Source organism: Pezoporus flaviventris, unplaced genomic scaffold, assembly GCF_033815535.1.
Source record: "Pezoporus flaviventris isolate CSIRO_AGI_PZ_B2104156 unplaced genomic scaffold, CSIRO_AGI_Pfla_v1 ptg000001l, whole genome shotgun sequence".
Lineage (NCBI taxonomy): Eukaryota > Metazoa > Chordata > Aves > Psittaciformes > Psittacidae > Pezoporus > Pezoporus flaviventris.
This window is the reverse complement of record NW_026892549.1, coordinates 191,028-208,889: the sequence shown is the minus strand read 5'-3', so window position 1 is coordinate 208,889 and position 17,862 is coordinate 191,028.

Sequence of the window (17,862 nt, the reverse complement as noted above, 5' to 3'; positions counted from 1 at the left end):
ATTTAGACACCACTCCTTGCTGTCTTTCATCACTGCCATCTCAGCATGCACCATGAAAACACTCAGATTTCCCATCCCGTGCAATCCCTGGTTTGCCAAAGGTATACTGTCTTGATGCAGTTTTCCCCAAAGTGCAACACCATTGGGGTTGCTACACCAACCGGTGGAGCAGACCAGCCCAATGGTGCATCAGAGTATGTGCCAATCACCACAAGTGATAAGTTCAGGTGGTAATTTGCAGGACATGCAAATTATTCCTCACCAGCTATGCTGTAGTAACTGGTGCATATGAGGTGGATCTGCTTTTTCTGGCAGGGCCAGAGCTAGTGAAGATCTAAGCAGTCTGTGGAAGATGCTAAAGGCCTTTAAACTGTGCAGATCATGAGGACTGCTCATGAGGACTACCTCTGCACTCAGGAGGTGGATGCTCAACAGTTTTGGGGACAGGGTACAGAGCAAAGATGAGGAGCAGTGTCTCAAAAGCTGCATCTGAGAAGCCCTGCTGTAGCAAATGCGTGAGGAGTTGGGTGAGGTTAAAAGGGGAGCGTGCCGGGAAAGCAGAAGGAGCTATTGAGAAGAGCAGTGAACAAGCACGCTAATTGCAAGAGCAGCAAGGAAAATATGACAGGGAAAGGAGTCGAGGGGAAGCTGGAGGGGCCCCAACAGCCTGCTGCTGAGTAGGGTGCAAATGGCTTCAGCAGAGGCAGCTTGCAGCTGCAGGGAGCAGGTGCAAGGGCAGACGGATGCTGCCCTGAACCTGGGGAGAAGGCTGTAGTCAGGAAGGAAACCGGTTTTCCCAAGCTCCAAACAACAGCACGCGAAAGAAGGAGAAGGAGGGAGAGCAGTGCTCAGACAGAGGAAGAACAGCTCTGTCACTCTCCACTTCAGGAGCGTGATGAGCAGATGAAAGATGAATTTACTTCAGCCAGTCCTGTCAGATGTTTCTGAGCTGTGGGACTTATCAGCTGTCAGACCAGAAAAGAATAAGTTAAACAAAAAGCTTTCACAACCTTCATTCCCAAATCTGTGTGTCATAGTGTGGCAGGAAAAATGATTTCTGGCCTTTTCTTTTTCTTTCTTTTTTTTTTTCTTTCCTCTCTTCTCTGCTACTACTAAATGGTTTTTTTCTCTTTCTCTCACTGGACAGCTGGAGGGAATCCAGACGGCTGCTGTTTTTGTGGCTGCACACTGAATGCAATGGGGGAGGCTTGCAAATGGCTTTCCAAGTAGCCAAACACAATGGTGATGAGGGGCAATCCTTGTGTGGGGAGCAGGTAGCTTTCTGTAGACTGAAATGGCAGGGCCAATGGCAGTGTCAGCGTTCAGGGTTTCCTGTCTCTTCATTCTTCCATTATCCATGTCAAAATCTTCCACTCCTCTTCCCCTGCCTCCTTTCAAGGGCCAGCCTGTTCAGATGGGTGCCACCACACAAAGCCCCAGATGTTCCCACACAGCGATTTCAGCTAGTGGCTCATTCTAATTAATTCCTTTTAAGCTGGAGCCTGGAGGTAATTTCCAGTCTAGATACTCTTGACTAACTCAGATGAATACCCACGACTGGCCTGAAAGAGGTAAGAGGAGCTCTGCTGTGCCAGACCAACACTCCACAGACGCCCCAAAGTCAACAAGCAGATCCAAAGGACTCCTGAGGACTCTTCCAATTGAGTTATATGATGATGCAGCGTGGTGCCTTCTCTGCAGCAGAGGCCTAGGGCAGGTCACTGGGGAATAAGACTTATATGGAGTGGTCCTTCCCTTGCATGGTTCATGTCTCAGCAAATTAAACTCACACAAGCACCTTCAAACCACAAGCTGCTCAGCCTTTCAATCATTTCCGACTCACATGATGGTATTTTAAGCTGTGTCTAGGTTATTTTCTAGGTTATCCTTCTTTTAGTGTCCAAGAGGGTCTGAGGAACAGGGTTGGAAGAGCAGAAAAAGGTTAACAGCTTGATCTAATGGTGAGATCGGCTTAAAAAGAGAAACCAAACTTCACATTCTTTATTCACTAGAGACAAAGGGGTCATGCTTCTTTCCAAGTAATCATGGCTTCATGAGCTACTAAGTAGTTAAGACTAGTACTTAGTCTTAACTACTTAGTACATTAGTAGTCTACTACTACTACTACTAGTCTACACTACTAGTCCATTTGTAGTCATAACTGTAACAAACATAAGGGAGTATGGAAAGACATAAGATGTAAAAGGGTCTAAACTGTGTTACTCTCTGCTTGCTTCATGCCAACAGGAAACACTCTGGTGGTTCTTTTAGATCTGCTAATGCCTGGTAACTTGCCATGTCCTTTATCATTTGACTATGAGCATCCCACTCATCCTATGGAATTGGTTGACATTTTTCCCTTCCCTGTTCTCCTCTGCACTTTAGCTATGTCTTCGCATCCTGTCCCTGGTTTGTTTCTGTCAATTCTTTAAACAGCTGCTTGGGTTCTGCTCCAGAGGTGGCTGCATTCCAGCAGTGGGGAATGTGACTCCTGACATATGGGAGAGCTGGTGCCGTGTGTCAGGAGCTGTGAAGCTGAGAGATGTGACACATCCAGGGTCAGCTTGTCAGCACCATGCAGCCCCAGGAAAGGTCCTGGTTTGGACATCCATTTTATTATCTTCACATGCTTCAGCTTGGTTTCTAGCAGCAGTTCCTTGTGTTCATTTCCCAGCCCATAAGCGAGTCACTGCCTCCAAAAGTCATACACTTGCCATACAGTGAATAGGCTTCACATGTGAAATCCCATGCTGGAAATGGCCCTCAGTCATCAACTGCAAGCAGCACCAGGGAACAGAGCTGCTGACCGTGATCCTGGTGTCGAGTATCCAAGCAGCTGGACTGCTCTTTGCGTTCCCCATGCTGTGTTAGGGAGGGTCATGCTGCATTTGCCACGCTGGGTTGGGTCCCCATTTTCAAAATACTTTCTGGGCTTCTCAGGAATCTCCCTCTTGCTTCTCACTCATTGGCAGGCGCTTCCTCACATCCTTCTTCTTTCTCTCTTGCAGTCAGCTGGTGCCAATGCCCTCCACAAGGAAGGGCACCTTGACCCATTCACTGCTACCCCTTGTGTCCAGCAGGCTCCAGTGAGTCTGGAGCCCCCTCTGCTTTTTTCCAGGACAGAAACTGGATCTTGGCTGCGCAAGAAGGCATCTGTGGGTTTGCTGTAGTCATCTTTTCCCTCTGCTGTTTCACAGGCCATCTTCTGAGTTCTCATGGACCAGTAGCAGTCCTTGAGCTGGGAGAGTCAGGAGTAAAGAATATAGCCTAAGACTCAGTTTCCCACAACCCAATTCCTTTCATGCCAGTATTAACCAGTATCAGTATCATGAGCTTCAAAGTGCCACACCCCATTCACAAGTTGTGGACAGTGATGCTATTAGCATGGAGGAACATCCCAGTATGGTGAGGAGACAAAGAGCATGGCAACTACAGCAGAGCTGAAGCCACTTATCTAGCAGGAGCTTTCCTTCTCCCCACTGACACCAGAACATGAGTCCATAGAGCTCCACCATTTCCAACTAAGAAGCATCTGCCACAGCTCATTTCCTTTAGCCAATATACTTCCTCTGCTTCAGCTTCCCTCCAGCAGAGCTCTTTCCCAAGGAGTCTCTGCCTAGCTCTTTCTCCAACCTGTTCACCCCAGCCTCACCCATAAAACTCATCAGTCAATCCTCAGAGAGCCTCAGCTGCTTCTCCCCAGGAGCTGCATGGCCACTTCATGGATAAATATCCTCACTCCACTGAAGGATCAGCCTAAAAATCAGGACTCTAAGGGTTCAATCTGTAGCAGACTCTCATGAAAGCTGCTGCTGGCATCAACTTGTCTTGAGGGGAAAAGAGCAAGAGGCTCTTCAGCTCAGCTCACAGAACCCATCCCACTGTTAGGAACTGCTGTTCCCGAAGGCCAGAAGCAGCCTTTGCTCAGATGATCCCAATGCCAGAGAAGTAAGTCTCTACAGCAAGGTCAAGCCAGGGCCTAAGCTCTGTGCACCTGTGACATACTCTAAATTGTTAGAAGCCCAACAAGGATCATCTTGCTGGCCAATAAGGATTGCCATCCCAAGTGCTGCTGTGGCAACCCACAGAAATGATGTGGGGTGCTGATCCAGTTATCTGGAATGGAAGAACTTTGCTTTCCTTTTATGAAAGCAAGGTATCTTGTCAGCATGTTCCCTATGGTTAACTTCTGTCCTTCAGCTAGTATAGAGCAGAACAAGACAGCCTGTGTGTCCTTTGGCCTATAACGATGGGGACATTTCTCTGGGGAAAAAGAGAGAAATTTCCATCAAGTTAAAAAGGAGGGACTATTCAGCTAGCCCAAAATACAGCTGTAACCGAGATACAAACATATTTCCAGGCTCCAGGAACAAGGAAGAAGGCAAGAAAGGCAGGCACAGATCCAGGAGTCACACATGGGCACTCCATGCTTAGCTATCCACTGGCTACATGTACCACTAAAACACAGATCAGAAGCAGGAAGAGGAAATCTGTGCCTAGTCAGAACCATTCCTTGGGAAATTTCCACGAGCCTCTCATCCAGTGAACCTGTGCAGCTTCTTCCTTCTCATTACACGCTCATGTAATACCTCTACAAACTCTGCTTCTTGCTTACTTCACTCCCATTTGATCATTCCACTGCAAGATGGGTAGCAAGCCCTAAGCTCCAATGATAATGCTGTGCAAGGCACTTAGACACGGCTATGTCTGAACATGGAACATTTCTCTCTGATTCTCAGCTCTATTGTCTGAATATGTCACTGCTGGCATGGAGACAAGACTTCTCAACCCATTTATGAAACAGGACAGCGCTTTTGCTCACCCACAGAAGCTGAGGCACAATAGGACCTATCCAAACTGCCTCCCACAGCACCCAAAATAGACTTTAAAGACTACTGTGATATCGAAGTTCAAGAAAGCAATTGAGACTTTCTGCCATCAAGGGTTTTGGGGAACTTGAATCATGTCTGCAATTGCTGGAAGAGCTGACAGCTGAGTACCTTGCCCTGCTGTCTCGAACATACTAGAGCTGGAAGGTTATTAGCATCTCCTGAAAATTGATACATTCAAGTACACAAGAAGAGGCATAACTTCAAGAGGACCAAAAAGTCAAACAAAAGCACCTCTGGTACAAACAGAAATGGGAAAAAATACAGAATCAGTCAGAATCAGTCGGAAGCTCTTCTGGACTAAAAGGCTAGGTGGAGGATTTTGCACATGCCAAAAAACAAAGCGAGTAGTGGCACCTGTGGCTTACCTTTAAATTGCTGTTATACGACTGGAGTGTACGTGGATAAAACACAGCTCAGTATCACAAATTAGCAACAGAGATGTTGGTGATGCAAACACGATAACATTACACATACAGCAAGAACTGAGGCTGAAACTACTAAATATAAAGTGTAAACTGATTCTATCATCACAAGTCACAAGCTGCAGATCTGTGTTCCCTACAGCAATGAAAACGTCACTGCTGGGGTCACTCCTAGATATGTGCAAACCCTCGCCAGAGGTGAAGCTGGTGCTGTGGAGTGATGCACCTGAAGTGCTGTTGGTATTACACATTTTTTTCTCACCCACGAAGGAACATGCCATTTTACACCACAGATCAGAAGATTAACTCTGTATAGTTATTGTGGAGTCTACGGGAAAGCAAGTATAATACAATGCTATCCTTGTCTAGGAGCCAAATGACAGCAACTTCTTTGCTTGCCAGTGCATTCAATACTACATCTACAGGACTACTTTCTTGGGCCAGAAAGTTCAAGCACTATATTAGATAACCAGAGATGCTGGTTGTTGTTTTTTGGTTTTGTGGTTTGGTTGTTTTTTTTTTCTCCTGTACTAAGAATACAAGAACATATTGCAGCTTATGCATTGTTTTTCCTGGCTTGACTTTATGTTGGCTTATCAAATTGTGAACATCAGCACCTGCTAGGTTGGAGGACATGTTTTCACAGACAGATCATCTAAGTTATGTTCTTATTTCCTATGTTCACAGATTTTAGAACCACTGCAATAAACCATTCCAGTTTCATGAGTAGTACATACTAGAATTAAGGGTGTAAAATTTCAGTACTCTCACAAGTAGTGCAAGAGCACATCTCTACATTTGCAAGAGGATATTACAAAGTTCTAAACAGAGAAGATGAATAGGAGATGATTGTAGCTTGGCCCTCATAATGTAAGGCTGAAAGGAGACAGGCTTGTAACAAAGAAAACAAAGCACTTCACATAATGCATCACTGAACAGTTCAAGTCTGACAGTAGGTGCTGAGGAAGCAAAAAAAAGCTTGCATGGACTCAATACCTGAATGGACAGATTAATGGAAAAGCAATGCATCAACGGCCTCTAATCACATATACAGCACCTCTGAGCCACCACATGCTGGGAAAGTTACCTGTGAAGCATCATCCATTCCCAGGCACCCACTGTTGGCCTCTGTCAGAGAGGGGAGTTGGGGCAACTGGACTTCTTTTTTGATGTGAGTCAGTCTCTCTTATGTGGAAACCACTGCCAAGCCACACTGAATTTACAGGACTATCCTGAGCCTAAGACCAGTCTTTTCATCTCTGCCTATAGGCAGTGGATCTGCTAGCGTGGTCCAAGGTCGTACTTCCCCCAGTCTGGGGCTGCATGTGCTCCAGCAGGCTTAATCGCTGCTTCCCTAGAAAGCGGCCAAACAGAACTCTTCATTCTCCCTGTCTTTCCAAAAAACACACTTCAGAGTAGTTTAGACATAGCCCTGGGGACTTGTGCTCCTCTGTTTGAAGTACAAACCCTTTACATCAGTTGTCTTTTAGCCTTGGAAAAATACTTAAGGTACTTAAGTGTGAAACCAAGCGAGTCTCCCCCTTCATCCCTGCCAGGAAGTGCTCCAGAGGGGTGGAATTTGTTTTTCCGATTAGACTTCGCGCAGCACGACCTTTGCCATCTCCAAGCCAGGTCGGGCTGATTAATAGGCTGTCGTCCCAGCACAATGAGGTCCAGAGGGGTGTGGGGTTGCTAGGACATTCTCCTAACAGCTTCTGCAGGAGAATCACTTTTGGATCACTCTGCACCATTAAGCAAAGAACCTGGGGGTCTTTAATTTATCAGGTGGGAAGTGAGGATAATTACTTTTCAAGCAGCCAATATACCCGATGCATGCTCACAGCGGAAGCAAAGCAGGGAAGTTGGGGGATTCAGACACTGTTTACATTCTGGGGAAACGGGATCTTGGAGCTATACACCAAGCTTGGAAAGGGAGTGTCAGACTGGGATGGAGAGGACAGGCTGTTATATAGAGTGACTGACAGATTAATCTAATAGTCTGGACTCTGAGGCTCCACAGGTGTTCAAACCAGTGGTCAGACCAGCCAAATTTGCAGACAATAAATCCAAAGCCTGCAATGGGGCCATTGTGACTAATTTTGCTGGGGGCAGCATCAGGTGTGTAACAGGATACAGGTTCCCCCCTGCAAGGACCGAAAGGACTGAGTGAATATTGAGAGCATTTTGAAAAAATTTGTTTCTTGTCCCTTTCCTACCTCTCTCTGGTTTTAATACTACACTTTATAGTCAGGATCTTCAGTCATTACACAAACATAAAGAGACTAGGAGCCTGAAGGGGGACAACACTTCTCCTGAACAGAGGGTTGGAATTTCCTGTCACAACAGGACTGTAGTTACTGTTTATTTAACTTTCAGGGAAGGGGTTGAAAGTATCAATGTTAGAAGATGGTCTCACCCAAAAAAAGCTTGTTTTATATTTTAGCCTGGGATACATCCTGTATGTGCTCTTTTCCAAAGGGGAAGCAGTAGTTTGACCAGTATCTTGTCTCTGGAACTGGGATGGGCCAGCTGTACCCCACCTGTGAAATCATTTGGGATGAGCACTGACAGTGAGGGATGATGGATTCTTCCCAGCTAACCAAAGCTGTCTAAGAGGCAGGACCTGTGAGGCTTGCTGTTTTGCTCAGTTGAGAAGAAAGCAGCTGAAAAAGAGAGAATGTAAATGCGCTTTTAAATCCCTAGGAAAAAAGTCTGGGAGCTGACATCTTTAGCAAGTAGGCAGATACTTGTAGGAGGCACAAGAGGGATGGGGTAAACACAAATCTGGGAGAAAGAATGAGTGAAATCTTGCACTGAATAATGCTGGTAAACCTAGCATACAGCCTTGCCTTCCATCCAATACAACTATTAGACACAGAAGTCTCGGTATTTTGAGACCTGGAGCCTTTCTGTGTGCCACCCCTCCCTCGAATATGAAGGGCTATCACTGAGCAGCAGCCCTTTAACCTGCTCTGCACCGTCCCATGGGAGCCATGTAAACATTATACCTCTTCCAGCCTTTAGGTGAAACCTACTCATCAGTGATATCTTAATAATATTTAACAGATGCATGCACCTCCCCTGGGCTCAATAAATACATTCTGGGCTCATCTCCTATCCCACTTAAAAATACTACTTAAAAGAACGGAAGCGGGGGGAAAAATAACCCCAGATGCAGTGCAGTGCCCTTTGGGATGAGGTTTGTGTCTCAGAGCCTTCCTCACGCTGAAACCTCCCGTGAGTGAAATATGTCTCACTTGGGGTGAGAGGTAAAGAGATGGTGATCTATCAGCTGCTAAGAGGCGTCAGCACCAAGCAAGGAAAGGGAGAAGCAGGTCCTGGAGGGACAGGCAGAGATCATTCAGCAGCACAGGCAGCAACGTTAGCGGCAAAGGCGTTTACAGAGGCCATCAATCCTCATGTACCTAAGTCTGGGCGGCCCATCAGCTGGGATCAGGCAAGAGTTTCCTCCCCTGCATCATGCAGACTGAGTGCCAAGGACCTGAATTATGATGCTGAGTTGTGTAGGGAAAAAGGGCTTCGTCTTCTGAAATATCCAGTGTTGGCTCACCATCAAAAACAGTCTAACATGCTGCATGGAGCACCAGACTGGGATCTCCAAGTCTTGAAGCAGCAGGATGGCTGCTTGTGGCTGCAAGACAGTTGTTATCTAAACACAATGCATATGTGTTTACAGCACCCTGGAAGGAAAGATGGAATGGTATCATTACTCCTTTCTCTGTAAGTGACAGCAGAGGTCCAGAGGGATCACAGGAAGGTCTGAATGCCAAGGCAGACCCCTAACTTCTAGCCTTTCCCAACTACTTTTCCCAGGGTGGTGGAAGGAGTTCCTGATCTGTGACAAAGATGGGGCTGCAAGTGCCCTTTTCACACATTGTCCCATTTCCTCCCTGTCTTCCACAACTGCCCTGTGCCCAAGTGTTGTATTATATGTGAGATCATTAGGCAGAGGATCATGGCTTTGGTCTGTACTTGTACAATGCCTAGCAGCTATAGCTGTTCCTCCTGCAGAGCTTAGAGGCACTAGCTCAACAGCCCTAGAAATAATAAAATGCCACAAGCACAGTATAGTTTCAGTAAAGAAATCTAACCACACATGAGCAGGGGAATTCAGCTTTTTGGTGGAAATAAAAGGGTAAAAAAAGTTCTTAAGGCTGATGAAATTTTCCTATCATCAGGGCTGAAAAAAAATAAATGGGCTTTTCCTGTTGATTTTGCTATTTCCTCAAGCCAGTAATTATTTCCTTCATTTGTTTTAAGCTCTCACAATTATCCTAGTAATCTCAGAGGCTACAAGGTTCCCTCTCTATGTGTTTATCAGAGGCATTTTGATGATGTCCATTTAGACACAAGAAATTTCTCTGTACCTTTATATGGTCAAAGTCATATAGGCAAATTGTCAGGTTTGGGGGGAATTTATATGGGCAAAAGGTAAATTCCTAGTGCAATGGCACTAGACAGGCATCTTTAACTTCCTCAGTTTTTCTTCCTTACCAAACAGTAAACTGTCATGTTTTCAGATGATTAGAAAAAGATGGGCACCTCCTCCTCTCCTTTCCCCCCTGCCTCCCCCAACATATGCAGTTTGTCAGGCTGTGAATTTAACTGAATCATGAACTTACCTGTATCTGATAAAATAAGATCTTCCAGGGACTTTAAAACACATCACAAATCATCATTATGCTACATGAAACGTTGGAGATTCAGCTCACTAAATCACCAGTTACCTCTGCATTATCTCGGCCATTTACAGATCATCACCAGCTGTGAAGAGTGTGATTGTATAAGGCTGGAGATAACCTCTTGGCCCTTTGTCTTCTGAATGGAAGGGCCACCTGGTCAAGGTAGAAGAACTGTGACTTCCAACAGGGAATTTAGTATGGGCATTAGCAAGACTCTGCTAAAAAAAGTGCAAAATGTTTGTAGCCTAATCAAGAGCCTTGAGCAAGCTTGACTGCAGCATTACCAAGTCAGTGGAAATGGTTTCATAGCTGTGAACATCTTAGAGGAACCTGTTTATAACACCCACCATGGTACATATGCTTAAATAACACCGCTTGACCTGACAACTACACAAACAGAATTCCCTTTAGAGGACAGTTTTATAGCACCTGTCAAAGATCCTCCTGATCCTCTAACACAAGAACTAAGTGAAGAGATGGGAAATCTAACACCACACCCACATGCTGTTTAACCCCACAGAGAAAACACAGGCAAAGTGAAATCCCTCCCAATCTGTCATCCACAACCAACCTGCCAAAAAGCAGCACTGATCTGTAAATACACTGTGGGAAGGAAAATGCACTGTTACCTCACACAAGAATGTGCTTCCACTAGGAGAGAGGACTGAAATATGTTCGAGGCTAGCCAGCAGCAAGAGGGTCTCCAAGGTACATACATCCTCAATCCTTTACACTTTAAGCATTCGGCATGGCTTGATTCAATATTACCAGTGCAAAATCAGTTTTTCTTCAACGGCACAGTGTTAAGGCAAGCCTACACTTTGCCTTGCTTTTCTGTTGGGATGGGCATCAATTGTCAGCTGCTAGGATCATGATCTAATTCTCTGGAAGCCAGCAATAGGGTTACCAGGGGCAGTTCATTCGTGCGGGAGTTTTTCTGCATTTGTCACTGAACGGAGATGGATTTTTGCAATAGATCATATATTTTACAACCTTTCTGTCCTGGTCAAAGCATCAGAATTTAACTCTGAATCTTTTCTTCTCCAGCTCCACCAGTTTCATTAACACATTAAGAGTTCAGTATCATTGTCCAGGGCCTAGCACAGTGGGGCTTTGCTGATCAGAAGAGGTTCTTAGTGTTATGTCACATGAAAATACTGTAATACCTTATCATGGCAGTGATTGCTCTTGGGAATGGTCTTGGTATTTTCAGGCTGGGATGCTTACAGATGAGGAGCCTAAGCAGTGTCCACATGCAAGCCACAGGACTAAGCTCCCAAATAATAATTGGAAATATAACAAGTACTGTCAATACCTATCCAGAGAGCTGGCCAGATGATCAAACTCAGGTGTCTACTCTATCTGTTTATAAAATATATAAATACGTAGCTTAGAGAAAAGGAAGAGGGTATGTGATGTCTAGCATATCTCACAGATCTGTGAAACAAAAATATTGGCTAGAGATGGCATAGCAGAATAATTCTTCCCCAAGGAAGAGGTGATTTGATGCAAAATGAGGTACTGTCACTATAAATAAGGGAAAGATGAGACATCCTGGAATAAGGGAACTTCACCCATATATTTGGCCTCAGTACAATGCACCTCAAAAATCAGCTTTATAGTTAATCTGAAAATGCAGGACAGGCAGAGTGCACCGGGGGGACAGTTCATTCATAGCTCTGAATTAACCAGTAATAGAAAGAGGACATCAGTAAGGCCTGTTAGAGGCATCCCTATGAAATATGCCAGGGAAGATGTGGAAGAGATTGCTCAGACCAGATCAGAGACATCTCCACCACCAACGCTATCAGACCAAGCCTGCAATCTCAGCCTAGGAAGGTGATCTACTCTTCCTTTCTCGAGGCTCCCCACTGAGATGGGGGAAAGCCATTTCCTTTTTGAGTCTCTTTGCCTGGTCTATGAATTAAGATGCTTCTCTCCAGGGATATCCATCTGGAATGCATCTGACACATTTCTCCGGTGTTGCATTTGGCTCATGGGAATTGCTGTCCTCCCAAATAAGACCAGGGGTCCATCTACCCCATCTGCCTGTCTCTGAGAACAGACAACACCAGATGCTGGAGGTGAAGCTGCAGGAAACCCCTGTGGTCAGGAGTTATAGGATATCCTACCTGGGGAGACATTTCCTTAAAAAATCCTATTGCTGAATGCTAACGAATGGGCTGGAACGTGAGGTTTCTGCCTTCTCTAAGAATATGTGCTTGTGAGCGAACACAAGAAGTTGCTATTTATGGGTTGCCCTCCCTTAGCTGAGCTGCTGTAAATAACCATATATGCCAATGGCCTGCTCCTGCTGAGAAAGAAAATGTGTTAGCTTAAAACTCAATGAACTCCTAGTCCAACCCTTCCTCTTCCTAAATAAATAAACTGCAATAAAATAATAGTTTGGCTCATGTTTGATCAGCTTCATCCATCTGAACACACCCCACTGTTCCTGAATCAAGTATGCATTGAAGCAAGATCATACTGGAATTGCACAGCAAGTGAAACTGTGAGAGCTGGCTCTGCTAGGTACAGTGCTTTCACAACAGGGCATAAATCTTCCTGAGAGCAGGAGGACAAAGGGAAGGTAAAAAAGAGAGCAAAAACAAGGTGCTGCTCTAACTTTCTACAAAGGGCCCAGTCGGAAAAATGCAAGCTTGAAGTCTTGACATGGTGTGCTTAGATTAGTATTTTTGTTTTACAGAGTGAAAAAAATAATAAAAGCTTTACATTCCACAGCAGCAAGTTAGGACAAAGATGAGACTGAAGCCATGTCTGTAGGACAGAAACTGCAAAGATGCAAGACAGTTACCAAGAAAGAAAAGGAGCCAGCACTGTGGGGGTGTGAGCTGTACCTCCAGGGCTGACTACTGGGAGACTGAAAGTAACCTTCCAGTAAAGGCCTGGTCCACAAAGTAATGGGGGTGCCTGAATCCATGGGTTCCCACCGATTAGTTACTTGCTCTGCAAAAGAGCTGGGTGAAGATAATGTTTAGGAAACAGGGGGAAAGTGCACCTTCTGCAATTCTATGGACTTCAGAACTGGATTATGTGCTAATCGACACAATGTTTGACTTTTTGCATCTACTGTAGGGCATTAAATTGTTGAAATCTTGTCAGCTGCAGTGAGAGAAATGGACAGAGTCTCAGTGGGAGAAGAGTTATATATCTGATGAATGAGAAAAGGTTAGGTCTGATACAGTGCTGTTGGACTCAATTACAATTATCTACCTATATACTATATACCTAGTGCCAGTTCTGATCTGGCAATAACAAACAACACAACTCTGTGGATTTTCATATCCCAGCAAGTGTCCTATCCTTGGCTCTGCTGGATGGAGTCAGGCTAGTGTAGCCAGCAGGTAATGAGTAGCTAAGCAGGTCATTTGACTCCCAGAATGACTGATGAATCCTCGTTTCCTATGACTTTGTGCCTCATGAGTCATCAGCAATCCCGATTAGTTGGTGTTAGAAAAGGCTGAGCCCATGCCCTGGCTTTCCCCAGACACCAGCCCTGAATATGTTTCCCTCCTTCAGCCAGCTGCTGATGTCATAATATGATCCATAAGACCATGATGTTATGGGGGAAGAAATCAAAACCCACACAGTGCAGTTTTGTTCTAGAGTGAACAAGGTGACAGCCCTCCCTGAAATGACTGCCTCTGAGAATCCAGTAACTCCTGGTCTGCATCTGAGACAGTTAACTCTACAATCCTTGTCAGACAAACTCCCTGTCCTGCTCTTAGGGACTCCCAGACCTGACACATTTCCAGCCTTTCTCAGGGGCTTGTAAGGCATCAGTATTATCCTGCTCACTTTAGCAAGAAAACATAAAACTGAACTGGATAAGGCCCTGAGCAACCTGACTTTGAGCTACCTAACTTTGAACTTAGCTCCACTTTGAGCAATAGTTTGGATTAGAGACCTCCTGAAATGCTTTTCAACTTAACCCGTCCCAACCTAAGCTGTGCCTCGCTAAGAGGGCAGTGACCACTGGAGATGTTCCACGGTATTCCTGATGTCTGGATGCAATCAGGGAGTGATATGCTGACCCTCAGCAGCAATGTGCTAGTTTGATTGCAGAAAGACAGCTGCCTCCAGCAAAGGTGGAAAAGGCAGTCTCCATTTGTTGGGTTTATTTAATCCTTCCCAAACTTGTCCCAATCAACACATAAGAGCTTCTCTTGGCAGAAAGAAAAGAAAAAAAAAAAAAAAGGCGGTGGAGGGGAAAGAGGGAAGGGAAGGCAAAAAATCCAGAATTTCAGATTCTGGATTTCTTTTTTTCCCCTTCTCCCATTACAAGAGGCCAGCCTTTGAGACAGTCCTACATGGCATCTCTCTCCCTCTTGTGCAGTGTTTGCCTACTACATTATCCCCTCTCCAGCAAGAAGTTTCTCCTGCTCTAATGAAAGCTGACAGCAAACAGGGACTAAGGCTCTTTTTCTGCAGAAACACACACACCTCACAGATTCCTACATGCTTCTTGCTGTTGGCCATAATAAACTCTCTTGGCAGTTGTAAGCAGAATTAATGCATGTTCGAGTCCCCAGCTGGGGGGACTGATGGCACAGAAGATAAAACAAAAACAACCATTGTATTTCCAAAACAGCACCAGGGGAGATGTCTTTCCATGTGACACGACATTGCAAGAAATCACATGGATTTTTGCTAATGTGAAGCTTCAGGGGATTATTGTGTGAAGGAGAGAGGCAACAGCTTACTTCAGCTCTGCGTCTGAGTCATTTCCAGTTGTCTGTGCCCTCACATGTATCAAAGGATAAATCTGGAAAAATCTGGGCAGGATACAGGACACTCAAGGAGATATTTCCAGGGTAAGATCTAATAGATATCATCTCTAAGACCAATTGTTCCAGGATACCACAGCACAGAGATTATTAAGTGAGTCCAGGAGAGTCCGAGATTGCTTTAAGTCCTGTGCACTCATAGCCAAGTTGACCATGAGACAGCACATCTTCCTCTCCCTTTTGCTTCTCCTTCCAGATTGGAGAATGAACTAAGCTCCCACAATAACCTGTGTTCCAAGAGATCCCACACGTTTTGAATAGCAACCCTCTCCTCCCTGCTGGGTAGCAGCTATCTCGAGGTTGTGAAATATGGTGGCTATTTAAACAGTCTCAAGCTTATACAGCAGATTAACCGAAGTGGTCAGAAGTACTTCCTCCAGCTGAACAAGCAGAACGTCTTTGGGAAGAGCAGCATGTAGTTATCCAGGTAGGCGAAGGCAACAGAATCCTTTCCTGCAACATTTTTCCACAATGTTCTTAGTGACTGAAAGGAGCTTGTTCCTTTGCTATGCATTGGTAGGTGCCTCTAAGGCAAAGATCCACCTCTGTTTCTCATCCACTGCATGAACAGCTGAGTCTGCACTAGGACTAGGAGCCCATATCAACCCAAACTGCAGAGCTAACAGTGCTGCAGTGAGATGCTGGGCACTCATCTGGATGAACTAGATACAGAAAAACAATAAACTAAGCTCAGAGTTCCTGGAGATACTCCCTCTTCAGTATCCAGCTGAAGACTTCACTGCTTTCCTTGCAGTCTACACTGCAAACATTTGCTCAGGCCATTTGTATTGCCATACAGATACTACACTACAAGACTTTTTGGAGACAGCATCTTCGCTTTTCCAAGCCACTGAACTAGTGATGTATGGATCGACAGGATAGTCCAGCCAGCCAGATTTAGCACTCTTGCCTCTAGTAGATTTTAGAGAAGTAATGGAAAAATGCCATCAAATATCCAGGGTCTAAATGAGCTGTGCACTGCATAGACCCCACTGAGAGGCTATCTTTGTACTGAAGATATTATAATAATGCCAAGAGGATAATGCTATGAAAAGGTGGTGATATTTCCCAAAGGAAAATATCCTGCCATAGAAACAATGGTAAAGACAAGTTCTGGAAGTGCCTGTCTCTCTCCATTAACTTGAACTTCAGATGTCCCTTCCAACATCAGCCATCCTACAATTCTATAAGGAGTCCACACTACTGGCTTAGGTTAGGTACTTAGTCCATAGATAGCAAGTCCAATGGCTAAGTTACTTTTCTAGGTTCAAATGAGGTCCCTAGCCAAATCAGGAAGTGGACCACTCTTTTCAACTCTTTCCAAGTCCATCCATTCCTCCTATCACTTGAATTTGCCAGTTTGTCAAAGCTTCTTGTAAATTAACAAAACTTCAGCATTCAAAGCCCTGTTTCTTTAAACATCACAGTGTCCTGAAGGGTGAAAGTCAGTCCCACACAAATGGGTAGTACCAGGACTTAAATGGCTTTCTGAACGTCTACTAGTTCTGTCTTCATGGCTGACTTCCACCCTCCAAAAGCTGAGCTCACATAGGTCTGTGTTTCTGTTCACAACGCCAACACTTTGCCCTTCCCCTTTTGTTCAAAACTGCTGGAAAAGGAGAACTGTTTCTTCATCAGTTATTTGAAACCTTGGTGATTGTATTTTTCATTTCACAAGAGGGTTGAGGGGGTGGAGATTAGGCATTGCCTATAGCAAACCAGCAGCATTTCACTACCTCTGCAATGACAGAGTTTCCAAAACCTTTGTAATCTGCTCATGAAAGAACACACTGACCATGAACTTATTCCTTCCAACCTCATTTGCTAGCTTGGACCCTAGACCTTCCTTCTGGTTTAGGATATTGGCTGAAATCTTTATTTTGGGATTAATCTTTCTCTCTCTAACTGACCTCTGGAAGGTAAAACAAGGTTTACCTTACAGGGAATTAAGAAGAGGTTTGCAAAGCACCCGGAAGATAATTAGTGAGCCTTTTCTTTATGCAGAGCAGTGTCACTGAAATTGAGATCACAGAGGGACTTGGACCCAAAAGGAGCAGGAAGCATGAAGCAGTTTTCCTGTCGGAATCAGTTTTTCCTTCTGTATGTTTTATTGGTTTGGCTGGGAGCCACAAGTGATGTGTCTGTAGCCATGGAGCAACTCACTTCCTGATCTGAGACTACAAATACCCCTTCCTCTCTCAGCTTCTTGTTTTACTCAGTTAAGACCACACAATGTCCTTAGGCTGCGACAGCTCCTCAGAAACTGCGTTCCAGTTTATTCCTATAGACTTTTATGGCTACATATATAATCCTAAAACAATTTAATCTCAAAGTATCATCAAGTTTATTCTCTTTGATCTAACAAATCCAGACTCTCTTTTAGTTTTTTTTCAACAGTCTTTGTGGTTTATATTTTGCCTGGTGCAATGTTGTTATTCTGCAACTGTAGCAGGTCAGGCAACTTAGCTACTGACTCTGCAACTATTGTTCTTAATCATGATTTGATGCCTTTTTATCCATAATGACAGCCAAACAAGGGAGCAGGGAACGTGTTCCATCACATGAGTTACCTGAGTTTGGAAACTTGGACTGAAAAATAAAAATGCACGCACACAAGAACCCTACAGCAAGCACCTAAGTGGCTGTAAGAGAAAGTCACTTTCTTCACAGCAGCATCCAACCAGGAACATTATGGTCAGCTGGTCAGCTGAATTCCCTTCTTTTCAATGTCCCAATTCACTGCTATCACTTGTGAATCAGAGGCATCCTTCAGGATTTGGCAAGAGGAGTGGTGCAAGATTCTTGGTCCAATCCTATCTGATGGACCCATAGTCCGTTCTTCCCTCTGCAGGCCCCAACCCAGTAAAGCCCTTAAGCACATGCAAAACCCCCCTTGACTTCAGTGGAATTTCTCACTGGCTTAACACTACGCATATGGTTGTGTTCATGCCACCGCCTCAGCGTGCTTCTCCAATGGCTATGTAACATGCCCGTGACCTGGTAAGCAGCTGACACATTCCACCCGGCAGCAGTTCTC